Source organism: Anomaloglossus baeobatrachus, chromosome 6 (assembly GCF_048569485.1).
Source record: "Anomaloglossus baeobatrachus isolate aAnoBae1 chromosome 6, aAnoBae1.hap1, whole genome shotgun sequence".
Classification (NCBI taxonomy): Eukaryota; Metazoa; Chordata; class Amphibia; order Anura; family Aromobatidae; genus Anomaloglossus; species Anomaloglossus baeobatrachus.
The window spans coordinates 385,732,413-385,757,346 of NC_134358.1; positions in this window are offsets into that span (position 1 = coordinate 385,732,413).

Sequence of the window (24,934 nt, forward strand, 5' to 3'; positions counted from 1 at the left end):
CTACTCCAAGCTGTATAGGCTTGAGAGCCAACTACCAATTAAGTAAATCAGGTGATGTGCATCTCTGTAATAAGGAGGGGTGTGGTGTAATAACATCAACACCCTATATGAGGTGTGCTTAATTATTAGGCAACTTCCTTTCCTTTGGCAAAATGGGTCAGAAGAGAGATTTGACGGGCTCTCAAAAGTCCAAAATTGTGAGATGTCTTGCAGAGGGATGCAGCAGTCTTGAAATTGCCAAACTTTTGAAGCGTGATCACTGAACAATCAAGCGTTTCATGGCAAATAGCAACAGGGTCGCAAGAAGCGTGTTAGGCAAAAAAGGCGCAAAATAACTGCCCATGAATTGAGGAAAATCAAGCATCAAGCTGCCAAGATGCCATTTGTCACCAGTTTGGCCAAATTTTAGAGCTGCAACGTTACTGGAGTATCAAAAAGCACAAGGTGTGCCATACTCAGAGACATGGCCAAGATAAGGAAGGCTGAAAAATGACCACCTTTGAACAAGAAACATAAGATAAAATGTGAAGACTGGGCCAAGAAATATCTTAAGACTGATTTTTCAAAGGTTTTATGGACTGATGAAATGACAGTGACTCTTAATGGGCCAGATGGATCAATAAAGGGCAGAAAGCTCCACTCCGACTCAAATGCCAGCAAGGTGGAGGTGAGGTACTGGTATGGGCTGGTATCATCAAAGATGAACGTGTGGGACCTTCTCGGGTTGAGGATGGAGTGATGCTCAACTCCCAGACCTACCGTCAGTTTCTGGAAGACAACTTCTTCAAGCAGTGGTACAGGAAGAAGTCGGTATCATTCAAGAAAAACATGATTTTCATGCAGGACAATGAATCACATGAATCAAACTACTCCCCAGCGTGGCTGATCAGTAAAGGTCTAAAACATGAAAAAATAATGACATAGCCCCTTGTTCACCTGATATGAACCCCATAGAGAACCTGTGGTTCCTCATAAATTGTAAGATCTACAGGGAGGGAAAACAGTACACCTCTCGGAGCAGTGTCTGGGAGGCTGTGGTGGCTGCTGCACGCAATGTTGATTGTAAACAGATCTAGCAACTGACAGAATCTATGGATGGTAGGCTGTTGAGTGTCATCATAAAAAAAGGGGGCTATATTGGTCACTAATTTTTGGGGGTTTTGTTTTTGCATGTCAGAAATATTTATTTCTAAATTTTGTGCAGTTATATTAGTTTACCTGGTGAAAATAAACAAGTGAGATGGGAATATATTTGGTTTTTATTAAGTTGCCTAATTAGTCTGCACAGTAATAGTTACCTGCACAAACAGATATCCTCCTAAGATAGCCAAATCTTAAAAACACCCACTCCAACTTCCAAAAATATTAAGCTTTGATAATTAGGAGTCTTTTGGATTGATTGAGAGCATAGCTGTTGATCAATAATAAAAAAAAATCCTCTAAAATACAACTTGCCTAATGATTCTGCACACTGTGTATCAGGTACTCTTGTAAATAGTGGGAGAACAACATACAAAAAGAACACAAAAAATACAAAACTGCAAATAATCAAGTTAGACAGGGAGAAACTTACTTTTCTTGCATCAGAGCTAGCAAAGGGGGAACCCCCATGCTCACCAAATAAGAGAAACAAAGCTTCACCTGCAAGAAAACAGATACAAAACAAAACCAAGAAAAACAAACACCCTAAGATGTAAACCAGGAAGCAAGGAAAAATACTAACAAACTTATCTGCAGAAGTCTTGCACAGGGAAACAGGGAAGGACAGAACTTCAAGCCAGGTTCAGACACTAAGGAAAATACAATTATAACCGGCACCAGCAAGGGAAAGCGTGCTCTCCTATATACACCAGGCATGTCTGCAACAGGACTTCCTTAATTCCCAATTCACGCAGACACCTGTCTGAGTCACAGGCTCAGACTCAGCTCCACTACCATTCCTGGCTACCAGAGGGAGCTCCAAAACAGCACCCACACAGACGACATTCACAACAGGTGAGCCTGCAGAGATTTTCACACATTCTATTCTGTTGGCATCAGTGGTCTTCCCCAAAGGTTCACAGAATCAAGAGGAGGCAAGCATCTGCACCCATGCCCAAAATCTTTGGGAGATAAATCTAAGTCCGGATAAAGTAGGGTCCAAGCAGAATCAAGACCCTCATCACCAGATTTTTGTCCCAGGGGGTGGAGGTGATGAAGATGAGATTCAGATTCCTGAGTCAGATGCGTATAGTATTTTGTAGTCAGGGCAGGAAGAGGAGAAGGGTGACTCTCAGACTAAGGCATGGGACAACAGAAAGAGGATGATGATGAGATTATAGATCCCACAAGATGTGAACCCAGAGGCATGCAGTTGAGCGGCTCAGCAGAGGAGGTGGTGGAGGAAGAGGAAGATGAGGAGGTTACGTTGCTGCATTTTGCACAAACAGGTATTCAACCATGTCAAGCTCTGCATCATCAGCCACAACTCTGGCTGTGTCTAGTGTGACGCCCTGGACCCCAGGGGTCACAGGTCACAACATTCACCACATACACCCCCACAGTAGAAAGGTACCACCAGTCAACCACAAAGACCTGATTGCCTCCCTCAGTGTTAGACAGGCACACCAGGTAGGCAGAGTCAGGTGGAAAGACACGCCCCCGAGGAGTCTGCTGGCCTGAGGCAGGAAGACAGCTAGTTAGTTAGTTCAGACAGTCAGTGCAGACAGACAGTTCAAACAGTCAGGCAGGCAGACGACAGTGGCCGCCTGCAGGAGATCGGGAATACGACCAGCAGAACCGTAAGGGATCGGGACAGGGTAGTGGCCCGCCGGAACCGAACCGGGGAGCTAACTGGATACCGGAGCACCAGGCAGGGTACTCAGACCCCGACTAGGCTATATGCCACCACCATAGTCAGATTAACTGATTGCGGTCTGGACCTCAGGGGCTCATTCCCACCAAAGTCCCGTTTGAAGGCAACAGCCCAACCCGTCTGGATAGTAGCCACTGCCAGAGGCCAGAGATCCAAGGGCCAGCGTCTGCGGACAACAGGGGCTCCTATGACACATACACGCCGGGGAGAGGACTACCAGTGCCCAGGCACAGTGGTCATACTACAAACACAGGTGCAGGAGAAAGGCGGACATTGCCAACCCGACTAGGAAGCTTCAGCCGGCTGCGGGCCTCGTTCATTCCTCCGTTTGGTTTACCAGTGACTCTGTGTGGTTTAATCGTGAGTACAACAGTGCCATCAGGCACTGCACCGCGCTGCACCGCAACACTGCGCCCTGCACCCCTGACCACAGCCCGACCGGGCCCCCGGGACCAACATCCCCTACCCACGGAGGGGTCAACACATAGCTGCGCCACTACACCGCTCCCGGGAGTCCCCGTACCTTCACCGCAGCGGTGGTGCCCACCATCACAACAACCCGTGGGTGGCGTCACGAACAATCATCCCAAAACCAAATGCCCGCATCCCCCGTGTGTAACGCCAACCCCCCTTGCAGAGCGACGTGAACCCCGGGTCCGTGAGAGGCTCGAGCCACCACCCGTAGAACGCAAGCACGGATCTGAGCGGCTCGGCGGCTGCAGCCGAGGCCCCGGGGCGGTACACATCGACTCTTCTGGCGCTGTGAACAGGATAGAACCAGTCTACTTACCGGTAGAAGTGCGCCTTGTGGCTCCCGTCAGCGGCGTCCCGCTGAAAAATATGAAGATCCACTATCTTGGGCGCAAAAGTTTCCCGCTTGAGTCGTCTTCCCCGAGCAGTGAAGGCGCGAAAGTGAAGCCCCGCCCCCAAAGAGAGAAGTGCTGTAGAAAAACCAAGGGGGACGGGAAGAAGATGTCCGCGCCTACCGGTGACAGCGGAGAGGCGTCAGCTGTAGGAGCAGCGGCGCCCGAAGAGGGGAACGTGGCGGCCCTCGCTCCGGTCACAAGAGTAGGGGTGGCCGCAGGTCCAGCGGTCGCCCAGGTAATGCCGATCTCCCTGCCGTACGTGCCCGCACTACTTGGCTACCCTAGTACGATGGGAAGCCGGACACTTTACAGGTGTTCCAGAAAAAGATAAACCCAATTCTTGACCTGTATGCCATGACTGGCAGACAGCAGGCGAGAGTGGTGCTCGGGCAGCTGACCGGTGCGGCCGAGCAGGAGATGGAGACCTGGACCGACGCGGACCGGGCCTCAGTAGCCACTATCTTTGAAAAACTCTAGGCCGCCTTTGAGACCCGGACCGAGGCTGAGTTGCGGATGCAGTTCTACCAATGCCGGCAGCGGCCCGCAGACAGTATTAGCGACTATGCCCTGCGCCTGCAGACCACCCTCCGGACCCTGAGGTGGGTGGATACCATCTGCGACGCCGACAGCAACAAGATGTTGGTGGATCAGTTTCTACAGGGACTGGAGTCTTCTGAAGATCGCAAACAGCTGTGGTTATGGACTCTTGAGCATGCCGACTTAGACTTCGCAGTACTAAAGGAGCGGGCTATCAAGGCCCTGCAAACATCAATTGGTGGCGCTCCTGACACGGCCCTTTGGCCGGTGTAAACCGCTCCCGTCTCAGTGGCACCCCCTCCCTTGGCTCTACCGGCCCCTGCTACGCCCGTCGTGACAATAGAAGCGCTGGCCTCGCAGGTCCAACGTATGAATGAAGACCTTACCCGGGTCCTCACCACACTCCAGCTCTCGATGAGAGTCAAGCCCCAGGAGAAAGTTCAGCTCACTGACAGCCCGGAGAACGTCGCTTGGATGCAGCGGAGAAAGAACACCGACCTGCGGTATGGGCCACCTGTGTGCTACCGGTGCAACAAGCCTGGCCATTACTCTAGGCGATGTCCGTTAAACGAGCAACCCCTGAGGCCAAGGACCAATCCTCAGGAGTAGACTCCCATGGCCCGGCTGACTGGAGAGACCGGTTTGTGGGAGGCCGCCCCATCATCCCCCTGGCGGTGGATGGCGTCCCGACTATGGCCCTGCTGGACACTGGATTGCAGGTAACCACTATGCCTTATTCATTGTACCAATGATATTGGGCCGATAGTGAACTCGTCACCCCCGATGATAGCATGACCGTTATTGCGGCCAATGGGCTCCCTATGACCCAAGCGGGACTCAGGGAAGTGACTCTGACTCTGGGACGGACCCAGCTGAAACGCTAAGGGATGATTGTGGTGCTGAATGAGTCCAGTGACCGTAACCCAAAAGTGGTCTTTGGGACCAATGTGATTGAGCACTGTATGGGAGAGGTGTTGAGCTTGCTGCAGCAACTGTCTGCCACTGCAGTAGGGGGTCGACAGAGGGCCCTACAGCGAGAGATCCGGGCCCTCCTGCACCAGCAGCAAGTGAGCCTGACGGGTGGAGAGATTTATGGGATGCGAGTGATGGATGCCGCTCCTTTGGTGGTTCCGCCAAGAAGCGAAATGATAATTTGGTGTAGGGCAGCAGTAGGCCCCCAGGGACGAGATTACTCAGCATTGGTGGAGCCTTCGCATTCCGAGCACTGGCCCACGGTAATGGTAGCCAGAGGGATGATTGACAGCAAAAAAGGGAGAGCGCCTGTGAGAGTGCTGAATTGCGGGGAGGAAGAAGTTAGGCTCCCCCGCTACGCCACCATAGCTAAGCTGTTTACCCTCGAACCCCAAGCCATCCATGAGACCACCACCACTCCCTCTACCCCCGACATGAGTACTAGTAACACTCCATCTCCGCCCCTACAGGAGTGGTGCCGAGAGCTACATGTCGGCACCAAATCTACCCCGGTATATCACAAAGACGGGGTATCCAGGGTAGTACAGGAGTATGGGCAGGTTTATAGCATGCACCCGCTAGATTTTGGGAGGATTAAAGGGGTTCAACATTATATCCCCACAGGCACGCATGCACCTATCAAAGAGAGGTATAGGCCAATACCACCAGCACACTACCAATGCGCTAAAGACATGTTAAGGAACATGAAGGAGGCAGGGGTCATCCGGGATAGTTGTAGTCCCTGGGCAGCTCCGTTGGTGCTGGTCAAGGAGAAAGACGGTACCATGAGGATGTGTGTGGATTACCGAAAGATCAATCAGATAATGCATAAAGATGCATATCCTCTCCCTCGCATTGAAGAGTCGCTGGCTGCACTAAAAACTGCTAATTATTTCTCTACCCTTGACCTTACCAGCGGGTACTGGCAGGTGGCGGTCGCACCAGAAGACCGCGAGAAGACTGCATTTGCTACCCCCTTGGGACTTTACAAGTTCAACAGTATGCCGTTCGGGCTGTGCAATGCCCCAGGGACCTTCCAACGGCTCATGGAGTGCTGCTCGGGGCATCTCAACTTCGAGACTGTCCTATTGTATCTGGACGATGTGATCGTGTATTCCAGGACATATGAGGCCCACCTGGAGCACCTGGCAGAAGTGTTCGCAGCCCTCTCCAAGTACGGGATGAAGTTGAAGCCGTCAAAGTGCCATCTACTGAAACCCAAAGTGCAATACCTCGGACATGTGGTGAGCGCCGAAGGCGTAGCCCCAGATGCGGAGAAGGTTGCTGACATTCAGAGCTGGCCACGACCGACCACGATGAGAGAAGTCAGGCAGTTCCTGGGCCTGGTGGGCTACTACCGCCGCTTCATCAAGGGGTACACGAAGATAACCGTGCCCATGCAAGACCTCCTCGTGGGACAGACCCAGAATGGGAGACCCTCTGGCCCCCCGTTTGTCTGGGGTGAGAAACATGAGGAGTCTTTTCACCAGTTGAAGTCAGCTCTGACGGGCGAAGAAATCCTGGCCTATACGGACTATGGTCTCCCGTTCGTCCTCTATACCGACACCAGTAATGTGGGCCTGGGCGCGGTCCTGTCCCAGGTGCAGGATGGGAAGGAAAGGGTGATCGCCTACACTAGCAGAAAGCTTCGGCCGATGGAACGGAACCCCGAAAATTACAGTTCCTTCAAGCTCAAGTTCCTAGCCCTTGTGTGGGCAATAACTGAAAGGTTCAAGCATTACCTCGCAGCGGAGAAGTTTACTGCCTACACGGACAACAATCCATTGACACATCTAGACACGGCCAAGCTGGGGGCCCTGGAGCAGCGGTGGATGGCTCAACTGTCCGACTACGATTTCACTATCAAGTATAGGGCCGGCCGCAAGAACACCAATGCGGATGCGCTGTCCCGAATGCCACACCTACCTGATGATGGGGTAGAGAACGACGACCTTGAAGAAATTGAGCTACCCACCTTCCATCGGCAAAGAGAGAAACCGGCTGCACCTGCATCAGGGGAAGCTGTGCCGGGAAATGATCAATCCAAAGACCCATGAGAAGGTTTGCCAAGTAGTAGTCCCCCAAGCCAGTGTGCCCAGGGTCCTGAAGGCCTACCACGATGGTGCAGGACACTTCGGTTGAAAGAAGCTGGAGATGTTGTTGAGAGAGCGGTTTTACTGGAGTGGGATGCGGGAGTCCATGGAGGCCTGGTGTCGAGAATGTGGCCCCTGCACCCTGAGAAGGCGGGATGAGGCCAGCCAGAAGGCCCCCCTTCAGCCAATCAACACCCACCAGCCATTGGAGTTGGTTGCCCTGGACCACGTCAAGCTCACGCCCAGCCGAAGCGGGTACACATATGCCCTGATCATCGTGGACCATTACTCCAGGTTCATGGTGGTTGTCCCGGTTAAAGATCTGACGGGCCGTACTGCAGCTAGAGCCTTCCAGGCCTACTTCTGTCGACTGCACGGCTACCCGAAAGGGTGCTCACAGACCAGGGCTCGGCCTTTGAAGTGGAGGTGTTCCAAGAGTTCTGTCACTTGTATGGGTGTAAGAAGATCCGGACTATGCCATACCACGCCCAGACTAATGGGATGTGTGAGAAAATGAATCACCTGGTCCTGAACCTCCTCAAGACACTACCGTTGGAAGAAAGGAACCTGTGACCTGAGAAGTTGCCTGACCTGGTGGATATGTACAATAACATCCCCTGTAGTTCCACCAAGTGCACGCCTGCATATCTAATGAGAGCCCGACCAGGGCGGCTGCCCGTAGACCTGGAGATGGACATAAAAGCAGCTGAAGCCCTCTCCTCCACTAACCACTGGGATGCCAAGCGGCAGATGCAGTATCGACAGATCCAGGAATATGTGGAAAGGAATCTGTGCCAGAGTCGAGAAAAACAAGAGCAGCGCTTTAACGGGCCCCGGCTGACCCCTTTGTACCCGGGGATGTGGTACTAAAACGCAAGAGAAGGACGCATAAGCTTGATGATCAGTGGGAAAGGACCCTTTATGTCGTGCAACCCACTGGATGGGAGAATGAGAAGACTTATTTGATCAGTCGCAACCAGAGGAAGGCCACGGCTACCATTTCTAGAGACCACCTGAAGAGATGACTAGATCCCCTAAGGCTGGTAGATGGGACTCCGGCTTCTGTGCCGAGCAGGGAAAAGAAGAAGGAGGTGATTCATACCGTAATGGGCGACTTTCCAGCGGACTGGCCTATGCAGAATGGCGTGGTGATTGTTCCCGTGATAACGTTCCCACAACCCGTGGAAGAAAGAGAGACAGAGACATCCACCAGCGAGCCAGCCGAACCAGTGCCCAGGGATGCACATATACTCCGCCCCCGTAGGTCTCTACCTGCTAGACCTGACACAAGGGAAGAGGGGCCAGTTATCCCCTCTGTCCCACTACCCCCCACTGATGACACTGGGCCCAGAAGGTCCACATGACCTAACCTAGGTAGGCCCCCAATGTATTGATTGTGTAAATATCTGAATGAATGAGCAATAATCACCCGAGGCTTTCCCCCAATTCAAAAAGGACAGTCTCCGTTGGGACCAACAGTTTATTTTGTGGTAGCCCGTTGGCTGCTGAAGTGCCCGTCCCCGTTGAGACTGATGTTGTCCCCATCTCCCCCCTCAAAGACAAGGCTGAGAACTTGCAAGCCACCCAATAGCTATTGGGCTTGTAAATAGTGCCCAACTGCCCCTTCGTGCAATTGCCAGTCCCAGAGAGGCTGGTTGGAGGAAGGACCCACAGCAGAACTGGCTGGGGTCCGGTCACCATCAGGACCGGTGACCATCCTCCGGGTCAGGGGTCCCCTTGGACGTGGGGCCTCTGAAGGACTGCCAGGTGCGTATCACCATACCCGTTTCCGCTTGGGTGGCCTGGGCCAGTTCCCGTTTTCCGGACTGGGGAAAAGGGGTGCTGCCTGTTTCTTAGGGGCAGCATCAAGGTTCAGGTTGCTTGGGTGGGAAAGCGGATGGACCCATTTCCGTAATGTTATTAAAAATGTTTTCCCGTTTGCAACAGTTCAAGTGATGTGCCTCCCGCAAGGGAAGAAATGAAAAACAAAAATATGCTTTTGACTGTTTTACTTGTTATTTATCTTTTCACAAAAATAAAAACCAGTGTGGACGGGCAGCCCACGGACGGTCTGCATTAAACCAAGGGGGAATGTCACCCTGCGACTAATTGACTTGCAATGCTACTGAGGTCTTTTGGCTTACTGGTTAAACAGTTGATATGGGATGTGCCAACAGGGTGGAATTTCACTTTGCACATGTTGCAGTGACTGTGGCAACAGCAAGGAGCCCTGGTACAGTATGTTATGACGGATAGCCTAGGCCAACTCAGTCTGGTAGTGAGGCAAATTATGCTTGCAGAGTGGACACAGATGAAGGATCTCTGCACCCTTTTGCAGAGTTTTGAAATGGCTACTAAGATGATTATCGCTGACGATGCCGTCATCAGCATTACTATTCCAGTCATTTACAGTATATGTTGGGACACACATTGAATAGTCTGTGAGAGGAAGGAGTGTTCCCAGAGGAAGAGGAGGAAGCAAAGGATGCAGAAGGGAGACCAATGTCTCTAAGGTCTGGACTGTCGTCACAAGGTGGGTGGCATGGAAGAGTAGAGTACAGCGATCAATGGGTGCTCATGGTACCAGACAAACTGTTAGTGAATGAGCCAAGGAAGAAATAAAGGAGGACAAGAAGGAAGAGGTGATGGAGATGAAGAAGATATTGATCCGCTTTCTGTTCCTGAATGGTGGGAGGGTATGGAGGAAGCAAGTTTAAGTGTTACCCCGCCACCAACACACCAAGGACTTGAATCTCACGAAAGTGTGCGACATGAGTGCCTTCTTGCTGCACAATCTGCAACATGATTCCGGAATTGTTAGAATTATAAATAGTGCTCACTACTGAGTTGCCACTCTGTTAGATTCACAGTACAAGACTAGATTTGCTAGATGCTCCCCCCCCCAGAAATGGACACATGCATGCTGGAGTATCAAAACCAACATGTACATAATCTTAAGAGTGGTTTTCTCCAAGACAGCAAATAGGTACACAGTGTGCATTGTCATTCTAGACTTGCAACCTTGGGAATGTTGAGTTGTCATCACAGAGAAATAATCGTCGGCAGCAGTTTAATTGGCAAAAACAATTTCTGTGAGTTGCGAAACACATTTTTTAGACCATCTCATGCAACAGCAGAACAGAGTACAAGTCTGACAAATAGCATTGTGAATGACTGAAGAGGATGGTACTTGAGTATCTAGAGCTCAATATCAATGCTATTGGGGGGGTTGGATCCTTTTGCTTTTTTATCTTCACAAATGGAAGTTCTGTACATCGCTGCCGCTGAGTGGAGCTAGTTTGGGTCCCATCCCCGATGGTGCTGCCTGGTGATCTGTGACCTTCCTCCTGGCATTTAGTCCACTTCTTTGTTGGTCCCGGTAGTATAAAACTAGTCGGGTCCCGCTCCCTAGTGTGGCTAACTGTGGTAGCTTGCTCTCAGGGTTCACGCTTGGGATTTTCTGTACCGTTTTTGTGGAAAGTCCTATCCCCCTTGTTGCGCTAGTACCCCGATTTTGGAGCAGGTCGAGAGTGGATCTTGAAGGCTCCGTTCTCGTCGGGTAAATTGTCAGGTTGCCAGAAGCTACTCCCTGACCTAGGGTCCACGTACCCCGTCGTGCCCTGGTCCCAACCCAGTGATGGTACAAGGCCGCCGGCTGTCCTTCTCGACAGTTCCATGCCCCTTGTCACGATCCTCTGTGACCGGGTGTCCAGCTCCTAATAGGCCCAGACCACCGTCTGCTACCTAGTTGCTTCCGGCTCCTGACCTCCTCTCTCCTTCACTTCCTACACTTCACTCTCTTATTCACTACTGACTACTGACACTCCTGACCTCCCCTTAACCAACCCCCCAAGTGGACGACCCTATTTTACTCAGGCCGTCCACTGGTGTGTCTGGTAGGTGTGGTGCAGAGTGTACCTAGGATTTTAATTGGCTGATGTAGGCAACACCATGTAGTTGGGGACCCATAACCAAGGAGGAGGTGGATATTGCACAGAAGGGCAGATTGTACAATACCCTGAGACGACCTTATAATCCAGGGGCGTCACAGTGGCGCAGCAATCAAACAGTGTGTCTACCGCTGATATGTTTACAATTTGGCCTTTTTAGATGCTAGACTGTACGGGCTGCATTTCGAACACGCTCCTATCACGTGACAGAAATTACATCATACCTGGAAGGAGCCCATATAGTCTAGCATCTACCAATGCCAGGCAGGCAGACTGGGCAGGGGATAGATAGCAAAACCCAACCCACATATTCCTACTCTTGTTGCACCTGTCAATCAAATAGTAGTGCATTGCTGTAACTTGCACATATTTCTGAAGTAAAACATCCAGTCTCAGAGTACAAGGTATGCTTAGATATAGCATCCTAGCACCAGGATAGCACTGGCTTTACTTTAAAAATGAAAATCCTGATGGTTGGTTCTCTTTAAGAGAGCCTTTAATATTCCTTGAGTTCCCAGCTGCTGGGACATCTGAAGGGTGACATTTCTGCAGCAAATCTGCATCTTTGATTGTTTTTTTGCCAGGAGATGCAGATTTGTTGCTGATACTTATAGTACAAATTCTTGCACCAAATCTGCATCTTCTGGCAAAAAACGTAATGCAGTATTGATGCGTTTTTTTGCCAAAAGATGCAGATGTGGTGCATGCATTTAATGTATAAATTATAGCACCACATCTGCATCTCTTGACCAAAAGAATGCATTTTTCTGCCAGAAGATGACCCGCAATCCCACAGTCCGGCAGCGGCATCAAAGTGAAAGTCAAAGTGCTACCTGAGTGTGGATTGCGGCTGTGTCGTGCACTCCAGCAGTGACTTTCAATTTCAGTGTATGTGCATACTTTCAGGACACACTGCATCTTGGACACAATTTGTCCTCTCCTGCTGGGTCATGAGTGTCCTCTGCAGGAGACCACATCTGCCCATGCCCATGATCAGGGTTCGAGATGCTGAGGTTATTTGGTCAGTTCTTCCTGCGGAGAACACTCGTGTCTGCGCAGCATAAATTGACATGCTGCAGCTCTGAGAGTAATGCCGCATGTTAGTTTATGATCCGGCGAAAAAAAGCACAGTGTGCTTTTTTATGAATTTTTATGAATTCCATCCACTGTGCTTCTACTGTACAATGCACAAATCAGCAAAAAAAATTATTTAGTATAAATATAACTTTTACTTATAATCCCTTAAAAGTAAGGTCATACTGACCCATCATTTAAAAATAGACAAACAACCAACATGTATACTAGTTTTGGCTCCTCTCTTTCTGTACAAGGGATATATGCAAACCAAACTGTAATTAAATTGCCACCGCTGTAATAAATTACTTGTAAATAAATTGGAATTATCTCACCAAATTTTTCAGGTGCCACTTTCTATTGAGATCACTGGGGTCCATTCATTCCCATAACGAAGCCCATTAAGAATCAGATATACCGCCCAACGCGTTTCGTTTATGTGTACTCTTCAGGGGAGTCATTTGTGCGGCAAATTCATTACAGGTCCCTTTAAGTATGGACCTATTCCTTACATAACATGCATGTGGCAGTAGCGGCCGTGCTTATCGCTCTATCCAATAGAAAATGGCACCTGAAAAATTTGGTGAGATAATTCCAATTTATTTGCAAGTAATTTATTACAGCGGTGGCAATTTAATTACAGTTTGGTTTGCATATATCCCTTGTATAGAAAGAGAGGGGCCAAACCTAGTATACATGTTGGTTGTTTGTCTATTTTTAAATGATGGGTCAGTATGACCTTACTTTTAAGGGATTATAAGTAAAAGTTATATTTATACTAAATAATTTTTTTGCGATTTGCACTTTGAAACTTCTTTGGAAATTTACCCAGTGGCTATTGTGTGTACTGTACAATGCAGTATTTTAACAAAGCGTGCTTCTGCTGTATCAAAAATGCTGCTATTAATAATTATGGGCACATACTCTCAAAGTGCAGGTGGAGTGCGGGGTGCGTCTGTGCCTCACACTGCAGCAGTCACTTTCAAAGTGCAGGAGGAGAGCTAACCAAGGCTGTGCCACGAACTCCATCTGTACTTTGAAAATGACGATGAATGCCGGAGTGTAACTTAGCCAGGCTCAGAACACTCAAGTTAGGGATGCAATCCTGCACCAGCTGCGGCATGCTACAGACAATCAGGAATGAGTATATAGTGGTGTGGGTGTGGAGGTGTTATTTTGTTGCAGCGGGACAAGCGGGGAAGGTATCCAGTTTGACCATGATCCAATTCACATATACATACTATCCGTTCTGCTCTTCGGCTATAAAGCCTCGGGTCTGATTAAAGTTGATGACCTTACCTCTCTGTACCGCCATTTTAAAAGTCGTCTCTCTTTGGCCAGGCCAGACACTCTCATGCTAAAACATCTTCTCCTCCACCACATCTAATGTTTCGTCAATTTTCAGGGAGAAACTGGAGGCAGAGGGCAGGGGACCACAACTTATCTGGCTCCAGTGGACTGTAGGGCGGGATCAGGGTCTGGACGGCTGACTCACTCGGTGATTTGGAGGACTTCTTCCTCTGATTCATCTTCCTCCTCAAGCTTGCTCTAGCAGACCAGCTCCAAGAGGATAATTTCAGGGTTGTCCTTAGCGGTTTTATCCCTGTCAGCTTTCTTGGTGGCGAAATCGGTTCCCCACCAATCGGTTCCCAGAGATACCGCCTCCACTTCAGGAATCTCCTCTCCAATCTGGTCCCAGTGCTGCCGACAAGGCCCATGTTACATATATGGGGAAAGCATTGCCTGTGCCCACTGCTGCAAAAGCACGACGATCACCTGCGGCCCTGGGTCTCATCCGCCGGATAATGTCCTCCAGCTCCGCCTCACTTCCAGCGTAACTCATCTTCTCATCTACACTCAGGCGATCATGGCAAAAATCAGGATAATTGTGGTATACTCCACGCTGCTGTACAAAGAAACACTCCAAATAAAAAAAGCAATGTGGATGGTTTATTCTACACGTTTTGAAGACATATCCTCTCTTCTTCCGAAGGGTGGACTTTACTGAGGAAGAAGAGGGGATATCTCTTCGAAACGCGTAGAATAAATCATCTACATTGCTTTTATTATCAGCGCGGAGTATACCACAATTATCCTGTTTTTTGTCTTGCTTCTGCCTTTGGCACATGGGATCGGCTGCAGCTGTTATATGTCTCTATACTAGTTATGAGTCTCACAACCATTCCAGGTGAGCGGTTTTTCTATTAAAAAGTCACCATATTTTATACTGGTAAGACCCTATTGCGCTTTTTGTATCCACAGCTTGTTCATGTCTCAGGTGATCATGGCAGCAAGCTACTGGAATATAGTCTGACTGCAATGGTTTCCATGGCTAATCACAGCCATGCCAATATTTGACATGTCTGCACTGATGAGGCCGGGAGTAGATGGTTTCTGCAAACTGAACAGTTACCAAACAAAATCGAACATTGCTGATTTTTGATAAAAGTGTTTGGAAATCCAAGCCCAAGCCAAGCTGGCCATGGTTTGTTCTGAATTTGAAATTGGGGAACCTTTTTCGAACAAGTTCGCTCATCTCTATACATCACGTCTCTCCCGAATTCTTCTATCAGATAGCCTGAGTCATGGCCTCCTACAATGAACAAGGTGGAGTGTGCAGAGCCAGAGCATCCTTAAACTTATCAGAAAGTCCTCGGTGAAACTGATCCTTGAGCGCTGCATATTTCCAAAGCACGTTAGAGGACCATTGTCGAAGGTAGAACTAATGTCCTCAGTGGCGTGGGCGTCAGGTTGGTGATCATTGCCTCTGCTACGAGGAACCTGTAAGGTTCATCATAGATCATCACTAATGTGTCAAAAAGTCATGCACAGAAGAATTTTTTGGGGCAAGCAGAGACAAAGAAAATGCCCACTTCTGAGGTTTCCTCACTAATAGAGACATGACTACTCACACCCTCTGCAATCATTCCCTGAGGACCGGGATCACAAGGTAAAAAATAATTTACAGCACTCCTTGAAAACCCTTAATTGATCTTTATTCCCTTATTTTATCAGGAAGCACAACCTCAGGTTTAGGAGAGTCTAATTGCACATCAGACGGTGCGGAATTCATGACTACAGTCGCTAATGAGAAGCACACAAAGTACTAGAAAATTGACCCTGTAACTGGTAGTGTGAAAATTAGAACTTCACATTTTCCATGACCAGATCCTGAACCATCTAATCACATAGACAGGGCCAGTTTTAGACAAATTGTGGCCCTTTGCAAAATTCAAAGTGGAGCCCCAGATTCTGAATACTGTACTAATAGCAGTATAGTCAATCAGGTGCATTGATGTACGTTTTGACCAGTCACTAAACAACCGTTGATCAGTTTACATTTCCCAATTGTCTGTCATTTAAAGGGAACTTGTCATATAAAAAAAGCTACTAACCTGCAGATATGCGGTTAATCTACAGCTTAATAGTTTTCTAAACCTGCCTGGTATCCTTACTGAGAGCCTCGCTGCCATGAGGAAGTAAAACCTATGCACAATGTGCAACAGCTGCCTTAAATTTGAAGGAGGGACTGCAATACTCCCTGAAAGATATGTGTAAGATGGCCTCAGAATATGATTTTTTCCATTATTAAGAGTGGAAATTCTAGACTAGTTAAACCTAGGCTCTATGTGCAAGGGCTATCAAAAATTAGAAGCAGGGATTGCAATGCACCCTGGAAAACGAGTAGCAGAGGGCCTCAGAATACAATGTTTTCTTATTATTAAGAAGCGCACTATGTGCAAGGGCTGGCAAGTTAGAAAGAGGGAAAGCAATATACCCTGAAAGACAAGTAGAGGACAGCTTCAGAATACAATTTTTTTCAAATTTCTAACGAGTGGGACTCTAAGATTAGTTAGACCTATGCCCCAAGTGCAAAGGCTGACAAAAATTGGAAGGATTGCAATAAACCCTGGAAGACATGATGAGGAGGGCCTGAGAATACAGGTTTTTTTTCCATAATTTAGGACTTGGACTACAAGACTAGTAAAGCTTATGTACTATGTGAAAGGCCTGCCAAAAATTAGAAAGAAGTACTCCAATACACCCTGAAAGACACATAGAGGAGGGATGTAGAATACAATTTTTTTCCCATTACTAACATGTGATACTCCTAGACTAGTAAAGCTTATGTACTATATGCAATGGATGCCAAAAATTAAAAAAGGTACTACAATACACCCTGGAAGACACGTAGAGCATGGCCTCAGAATACAATTTTTTAATTTTTTTCAGGAGTGGAACTCCTAGACCAGTAAAGCCTATACAGTATCTTCAAGGGCTGCCAAAAATTAGAAGGAGGGACTGCAATGCACTCTGAAAGTTATGAGGAGGAGGGTCTTAAAATACAATTTTTTTCCCATTATTACGGAGTGGGATTCCTAGACTTGCAAAGCCTATGGACTAGGTGTAATGGCTGAAAAACATTCACCCCTTTGGTGGGTGTATGTATATATACTGTATATATATATATATATATATATATATATATAATGTGAGGTAGCGGCGTTGCTTGGGCAAAAACGTGAGGCAGCAGCGTGTTCACACCAACAGTCTATTTATTGTTGCAGCATAAATCCAATTTCCAACAATCAAAGTCTCTTCCGGATCACAGCTGGTGCATATAGACAAATCCTTGGTATAAAAAGTCTTGTTACCTTAGGACCCCGTTAACCGCAGGGGTCTTGTTAAGGTTCTCCTAGGCTCACACTCTTGGCCTGTGTTCACTCCACACAGAACCAGCTCAGCTCACACAGCATGTGGTAGCTTCATCAACCATGGCTCTCAACAGAAATTTAAACTAAACTAAACTAAAATGCTAGACATGAGGATTGCTACAAACCCTGGACTGGGAGGAGGGATCTGTCTCCCTGTTACCCTTTGTGCTATAGTCCCCGTAATAGCTATAGCAAACTCAGAGGGTTTCCAGACACATTCTGGGGGACACATAGCGGTCTTCAAATATTACCCCTGTCACTGCCTCACATATCCCCCCCCCTCAGTTCAAACGGGCGGGGTTGAACTTTTGCCCACATACAGAAACCTCTGGACAGGGCATCCGCATTGCCCTGTAACCTACCAGCCCGGTGTTCCACAGAAGATTGAATTTTCTGCAAGGAGAGAAACCACCTGGTGACTCTAGCATTTCTCTCCTTAGCATTCCTCATCCAGACCAAAGGGGAGTGGTCTGTCACCAGGCAAAAGTGCCGCCCCAGCAGGTAGTAGCGTAGGGATTCCAGAGCCCATTTTATGGCCAGGCACTCCTTCTCCACTATGCTATAGTTCTTCTCTGCCGGGGTGAGTTTTCTACTCAAATAGGTGACCGGATGCTCTTCTCCATCTACCTCCTGGGACAGAACTGCACCCAGACCCACCTCAGAGGCATCTGCCTGTACTATAAACTCCTTTTGAAAGTCAGGGTTGGCAAGGACAGGCTGACCACATAGGACTACCTTTAGCGCCTGAAAGGCTTTCTCTGCTTGTGTATTCCAGTGGACCATAACCGACTTCTTCCCTTTTAAGAGATCAGTCAAAGGCGCCGACCTTCCAGCAAAATTGGGTATGAATCGTCGGTAATACCCCATTATACCCAGAAAGGCTCTTACCTGTTTTGTGGTAAGGGGACGAGGCCAGTTTTGAATGGCATCGATTTTGTTTACTTGTGGCTTGATAACCCCTTGGCTTATCACATACCCCAAGTAACGGGCTTCTTTGAGACCCATAGCACATTTGTTTGGATTCGCTGTCAGACCAGCAGCTCTGAGCGAATCCACTACCGCTTGTACCTGAGATAGGTGGGTGCTCCAGTCACTGCTATAGATGATGATGTCATCCAAATATGCGGAGGCATACAGTTGATGGGGTTCTAACACTATGTCCATTAACCTCTGAAACGTGGCCGGAGCCCCATGTAAACCAAATGGCAAGACGACATAGTGATAGAGCCCCCCTGGCGTGACAAAAGCGGTCTTTTCTTTTGCCGCCTCTGTCAGCGGCACCTGCCAGTAACCTTTAGTGAGATCGAGAGTCGTGAAGTACTGGGCCCGTCTCAGTCTCTCTATCAGCTCATCGAACCTGGGCATGGGATACATATCAAATTTCGAAACCTCATTTAACTTTCAGAAGTCATTACAGAATCTTAAAGAACCGTCTGGTTTCGGGATCAGCACAATGGGACTGGCCCATTCCCTCGTGGACTTTTCAATAACCCCCAGTTGGAGCATCTTTTTTACCTCCTCCGCAAAGGCTTGCCTATGAGCCTCTGATACCCGGTATGGCCTCAGGCGTACCCTTACTTGAGGATGGGTGACAATATCATGGTGGATTACGGTTGTTCGGCCGGGTAGGCTTGAGAACACATCCGTATTCCGCTGCACTAACCTCCGAGACTCCCGTCTCTGCTGTTTTGAGAGAAAATTCCCTATCCTCACTCCCGATTCATCATCAGGGGACTCCTCCTTGGTTGTTGTCAAGGCACCTGAAGAGGTTAGGTCCAACATTACGTCAGTCACCATACATTCTCTGTCTTTCCACGCCTTTAGCAGGTTTACATGGTATATTTGCTCTGGTTTTCTTCTCCCCGGTTGATACACATTATAGTTTACTTCCCCTACTTTCTCCCGGATCTCATAGGGACCTTGCCATTTGGCTAAGAACTTACTTTCTGCGGTAGGTATTATAACTAAGACACGATCCCCCGGTTTAAAAGACCTGACGGAGGCCTTTCTATTATACTGAGTACTTTGGGCCGCCTGAGCATCCAGCAAATGCTCTTTAACAATGGGAATTACTGCCGTGATACGATCCTGCATACCCATAACATATTCAACCATGCTTTTGTGAGGGGTGGGCTCCTGTTCCCAAGTTTCTTTAACAATATCCATCAGTCCCCGCGGATGCCTGCCATACAGTAACTCAAATGGCGAAAACCCGGTGGAAGATTGTGGGACCTCACGGATAGCGAACATTAAATAGGGCAATAACATGTCCCAATCTTTCCCCTCTTTGGAGACCACCTTTTTCAACATAGCCTTCAGAGTTTTATTGAAACGTTCCACTAGACCATCGGTCTGGGGATGGTAAACTGACGTGCGTAGCTGCTTGATCTGAAGGAGTTTGCACAGTTCCTTCGTAATTTTGGACATAAAGGGGGTGCCCTGATCGGTCAGGATTTCTTTGGGTAACCCCACGCGACAGAACATAGCAAACAACTCCCGAGGAATAAGCTTCGCCGAGGTGTGACGCAGTGGAACGGCCTCTGGATAACGCGTCACGTAATCCATCACTACCAGGATGTGCTGGTGACCACGGGCTGATTTTACAATGGGTCCAATCAGATCCATAGCAATTCGCTCAAAAGGCACCTCTATAAAGGGTAAAGGTATCAGAGGACTACGGAAACGGTGCGTGGGTGCGGTCAACTGACAAATGGGGCAGGACTCACAGAACCTCTTAATTTCTGCACCGACCCCTGGCCAGTAAAACCGCTGAAACATGCGTTCCCGCGTTTTCTCTTCACCTAGGTGCCTACTCATCAGGTGGTTATGAGCCAATTCCAAGGCCTGACGGCAGTACGGCTGAGGGACCACCAACTGTTCCACTATTTCCCCCCGGATTTTATCAACCCGATAGAGCAACTCTCGCTTTAGAGCCATGTAAGGAGTTTCCAGCTTGGCACAAGGCCGCTGGGGAACCCCATCAATTACCTGTACATTTCCACGTCCTGGAACCAATGTGGGGTCCCGGAGCTGTGCTGTTCCAAAATTATCTGGAGACACGTTCAACTCCGGGATTGCCTCGGGTGGCTCAACCTCTCCTGCCATTACCTCTAGGGGGAACCTAGCAGGGTTACACTCTTTCCCTATACTGGAGACCCCTATGGCAGGTATCCCTGAGTCGGGATCGTCCGGTTCAGGGCCTGGTTCTATCATACCCCTCGGAGGGCTGGGTCGCCTCCCACATAATGTCCAGAACAGGGGCAAGTCTCTTCCCAAAATAACATCATATGGAAGACTTTTCATCACCCCCACTTCATGTTGAACCTCTCCACATGAGGTAGCAATAGTGACCCTTTCCATAGGGTATTCATGTAGGTCTCCATGTATACAAAGTACCCCTACGTTATGTCCCGTGGGGTTTTCCCCGGAGACCAAGGAGGCATGTACAAGAGTCACTACACTTCCTGAGTCCAACAAAGCCTCTGCTGTATAGCCATTAACACGTACTGTGCAGAGATGGGGCTCCTCCCCCATAGTAACAGTGCTTACGGCACAAACAGTAGAGGCATACATTGATTCCCGGCGGGCGTATCGGCAGTCCATGGGTTCTGATGTGAGTGAGCACTGTGCCATCATATGCCCCAGCTGATGGCACCGCCAGCACATAACAGCAGAGGTGTCCCTGTTTCGGGTGTCCAACTTTGGGGAACCGGGACTCCGGCCGACCTTAGTCTGGGGTTTACTCTCTGCCAGGGCTGAAGACGGGGCAGCACCCAAGGAGGGACGGGAATCTTTCACCAACTGTGAAGGGGGGCGTATCCCTATGGAGTGCCCGCCGTGAGGCAGAGTCCCGGACCAACTCCTGGGTAGCTGTGTAGCATTCCACCAAATTCACTAGTTGGTCTAGGGTACCGGGATCCCCCTGGCCCACCCACCGTTGAATGGGGGCTGGCAAGGTCCGCACAAATCGTTCAATCACCACCCGCTCAATCATCTGTCCGGGGTTCAAGGTCTCCGGCTGGAGCCATTTTTTCACAAGGTCCAGTAAGACATGGGCCTGTGAGCGTGCAGGATTTCCCTCCACAAAGGACCACTGATTCACTCGCTGGGCCCGGAGATAACTGTTAACCCCCATTCATGCAAGGATCTCACCTTTCAGTGTGCCGTAGTCCTTGGCATCCTCCGTACTGAGATCCAGGTAGGCTTTTTGGGGTTCACCTACCAAAAATGGGGCCACGACATCTTTCCAGCGGTCGATAGACAATTTCTCTCGCTCAGCGGTCCTCTCAAACACGGAGAGAAAGGCTTCTGGGTCGTCCTCTGCACTCATCTTCGTAAGTGCTGCCCTTACTCTGTCCTGAGCCACAGGAGGGACTGGATGACCTGAAGTTACCGCTGGGAGTGCATGTCGCAGAGCCGCAAGCTGCTGAGTCAACATGCTGTTTGTCTCCTGTTGCTGAACTAACGCCCGCTGCAGCTGGGCATTGGTTTGTTGCTACTGAGCATTAGCTTGTTGCTGCTGAACATTAGCCTGTTGCTGGTGAGCATTAGCCTGTTGCTGTTGTGCACTGGTTTGTGCAAAAGCCTGCTGTAGTTGAGCACTAGACTGGGCCAGCTGCTTTATAAGATCCTCCATGGTTACTGCTGAGTTAAACTGTAACCTTGCAGGCTTGATCATAAACATGTGGAAACTGGGTTGTTGCCCCTAGCAACCAGGCTGCAATTCCTGCAAGCTTCGTGGACCTGCCGATCCACCGCAAACAGTCAGTAAAAAAAAAAAAATTATTCTTTTTTTTTTCTTCTTTTCCAGGGAAGTACATCTTAAGCCATTGCCCTTAGCAACCAGGCTGCCATGCCCGCATTCTCCACCATAATGTGAGGTAGCGGCGTTGCTTGGGCAAAAACGTGAGGCAGCAGCGTGTTCACACCAACAGTCTATTTATTGTTGCAGCATAAATAGATCCAATTTCCAACAATCAAAGTCTCTTCCGGATCACGGCCGGTGCATATAGACAAATCCTTGGTATAAAAAGTCTTGTTACCTTAGTACCCCGTTAACCGCAGGGGTCTTGTTAAGGTTCTCCTAGGCTCACACTCTTGGCCTGTGTTCACTCCACACAGAACCAGCTCAGCTCACACAGCATGTGGTAGCTTCATCAACCCTGGCTCTCAACTGAGACACACCCTGATGTACTCTGCCAGATTTAAACTAAAATGCTAGACATGAGGATTGCTACAGAACCTGGACTGGGAGGAGGGATCTGTCTCCCTGTTACCCTTTGTGCTATACTCCCCGTAATAGCTATAACAAACTCAGAGGGTTTCCAGACACATTCTGGGGGACACATAGCGATCTTCAAATATTACCCCTGTCACTGCCTCACAATATATATATTTATATATACGGTATTTATACCCACGCACATTTAAGAGAATTGTACAGGTAGACCTCATATTTTTCCTGTTAAAATTATGTAGGATGACTTCATACACAACCTGGAAAAATTAGGAGTGAGGGTCGCATACTGGCACTGTTGATATGGTGGGGGCGGAGGAGGAGGATGAGAAAAAGAGGAAAACAAGAACCATATACCATTGTTTGGGTGGGAATAGGTGCAGAGGAATACACCAGAAGAAAAGGTAACATTAGAATTGGCTTTATATTCTGCTGCTATTATCCGGTGAGGTTGAAAAGTCTGGCCAATTCAGGTTTTGTTCATTTTGATAAGAGTAAACCTGTTAGCATTTTCAGTTGACAGGTGGATGTGCATATCAATTAATATGCCCCTGGGGTCACTAAAATCCACTCAGACAAAACAGGAAGGGGGAGAGTTCTGCCAAATAAATGCAAAAGTTTCCCATTGACTTCCATTATGCACGTTACTCCTTTAGACGAGCATCAGAGCATTTTAGTGTTCACTCATCAATACTGATTAGAGTACTTCATTGTAAATTTATTCATGCATTTTTTACCCTGGAATAACAGAGGGATGGCATTATCTTCAAAAATGTTATTTATTCAGTAATACAAGTATTTACTAAAATAGACATGTCAATAATAGATTTATCATTCCATTTTTAGAAGCTATTCTACATTGAAGGTCATCATTTCACAAGAATATCAACTTTTTGTTTGCTTTAAGGTAAGACGGCATTTTATTAACCCATTAGTAAATATATTTAAACTGATCTTGTTTGATGTTCAACAAATAGGACAAACCCCTGTGTGAGTCACAATTTTTTATAACCCTGTACTAAAAAATATGTCCAACCACATGAAAGTCTTTTCTTTAGGTGAAATATGTGAAAACACTTGATAAGAATTTTTCAGAACCTGTTTTTCTGCAAAATAGCTTATATGTACCTAAGATATGTTGATTATAAGCCGTAAGCAGAAACTAAAGGCAAGATCAAAAACAACTCTCAAGTACTGCAATAGCTATTAATTGTGATCATAAAGAAAACAGGCTTAATGCATCCAATCTTTTAGTATTTCAATCCTGACAGTTGTATACTGATGGCTCAGTACATCTCAGTGGCCCAAGACTCTCTAGTAATAATGACGGCCAGGGTATGTGTAAGGTATTTTACTATGTACAAAAGTAATAATATGAGTATATATAGATACATGAAATTGCATTATAGCTAAGAAATGTAAAAAATGTCCTAGCGCTGATAGTTACCACTGCCTAACGGTAGTCTATTATTATACTTACCTGGCTTCTGCCTAAGGGGTATTTTTCACGCTGCGACATCACTACTGCGATATCGTCAGGGTCAAATCGAAAGTGACGCACATCCGGCGCCGGTAACGATGTCGCAAGATGTAAAGCCTAGATGCGCCAATAAACGATTGCAAAAGCGTCAAAAATCGGTGATCTGTGTAGCGTCGGTCATTTTCATAAAGTCGCACCAGTAGGAGATACAATTTTGTTCCTCGTTCCTGCGGCAGCACACATCGCTGTGTGTGAAGCCGCAGGAGCGAGGAACATCTCCTTACCTGCCTCCACCGGCTATGTGGAAGGAAGGAGGTGAGCGGGATGTTTACATCCAGCTCATCTTAGCCCCTCCGCTTCTATTGGCCGCCTGCCGTGTGACGTCGCTGAGACACCACACGACCCGCCCCCTTAGGAAGGAGGCAGGTTGCCTGCCAGAGCGACGTCGCAGGGCAGGTAAGTGCGTGTGAAGCTGCCGTAGTGATAATGTTCGCTACGGCAGCTATCACAAGATATCTCATGTGCGACGGGGGTGGGTACTATCGCGCTCGGCATCGCTATCATCGGCTAGCGATGTCGCAGTGTGCAAAGTACCCCTAAGTATTTGCTTCCATCTGCATATAAATAAGGTGATTGCAATGCGATAAAAAAAATTGCATTTCCCTGTCAGTTTTTCATCAACTGGAATCAGGCTGATGAAAATTTCAGTATATGGCTGCATAAAATGCCCAAGACTAGCTAATGCAAGTCAATGGGTGCAAGAAAAAAATGAATAACTGCTGAGAAAAAATTCTTGAAAAAAACACATTCAATATGGATGAAATACGGTTGCTAAAAGAGAAAAATATTGCACACTTGTATAGCACTTGCATGTCATATACAAAATATCAAACGGATTTTACTTGTTCAACTTCTCTGGATGAAAATCAGTTATATTTTTTATATACAGATGTGAGCGAACCCTTACAGTAAAATCTAGGACAGATGGCGTCTTGATAAATTTAAAGTTCATGCGTATCACTATCCTTAATACACAGTGAATTTGTCAAAATGTATTCACCTCAAAACACTTAACACTAGAAGTCCCAGGAATTTCGAGCTCCATAGGATTCCAGGATTCCAATGGTAGAAATGTCAAATGACCCCTCTCTGGGACT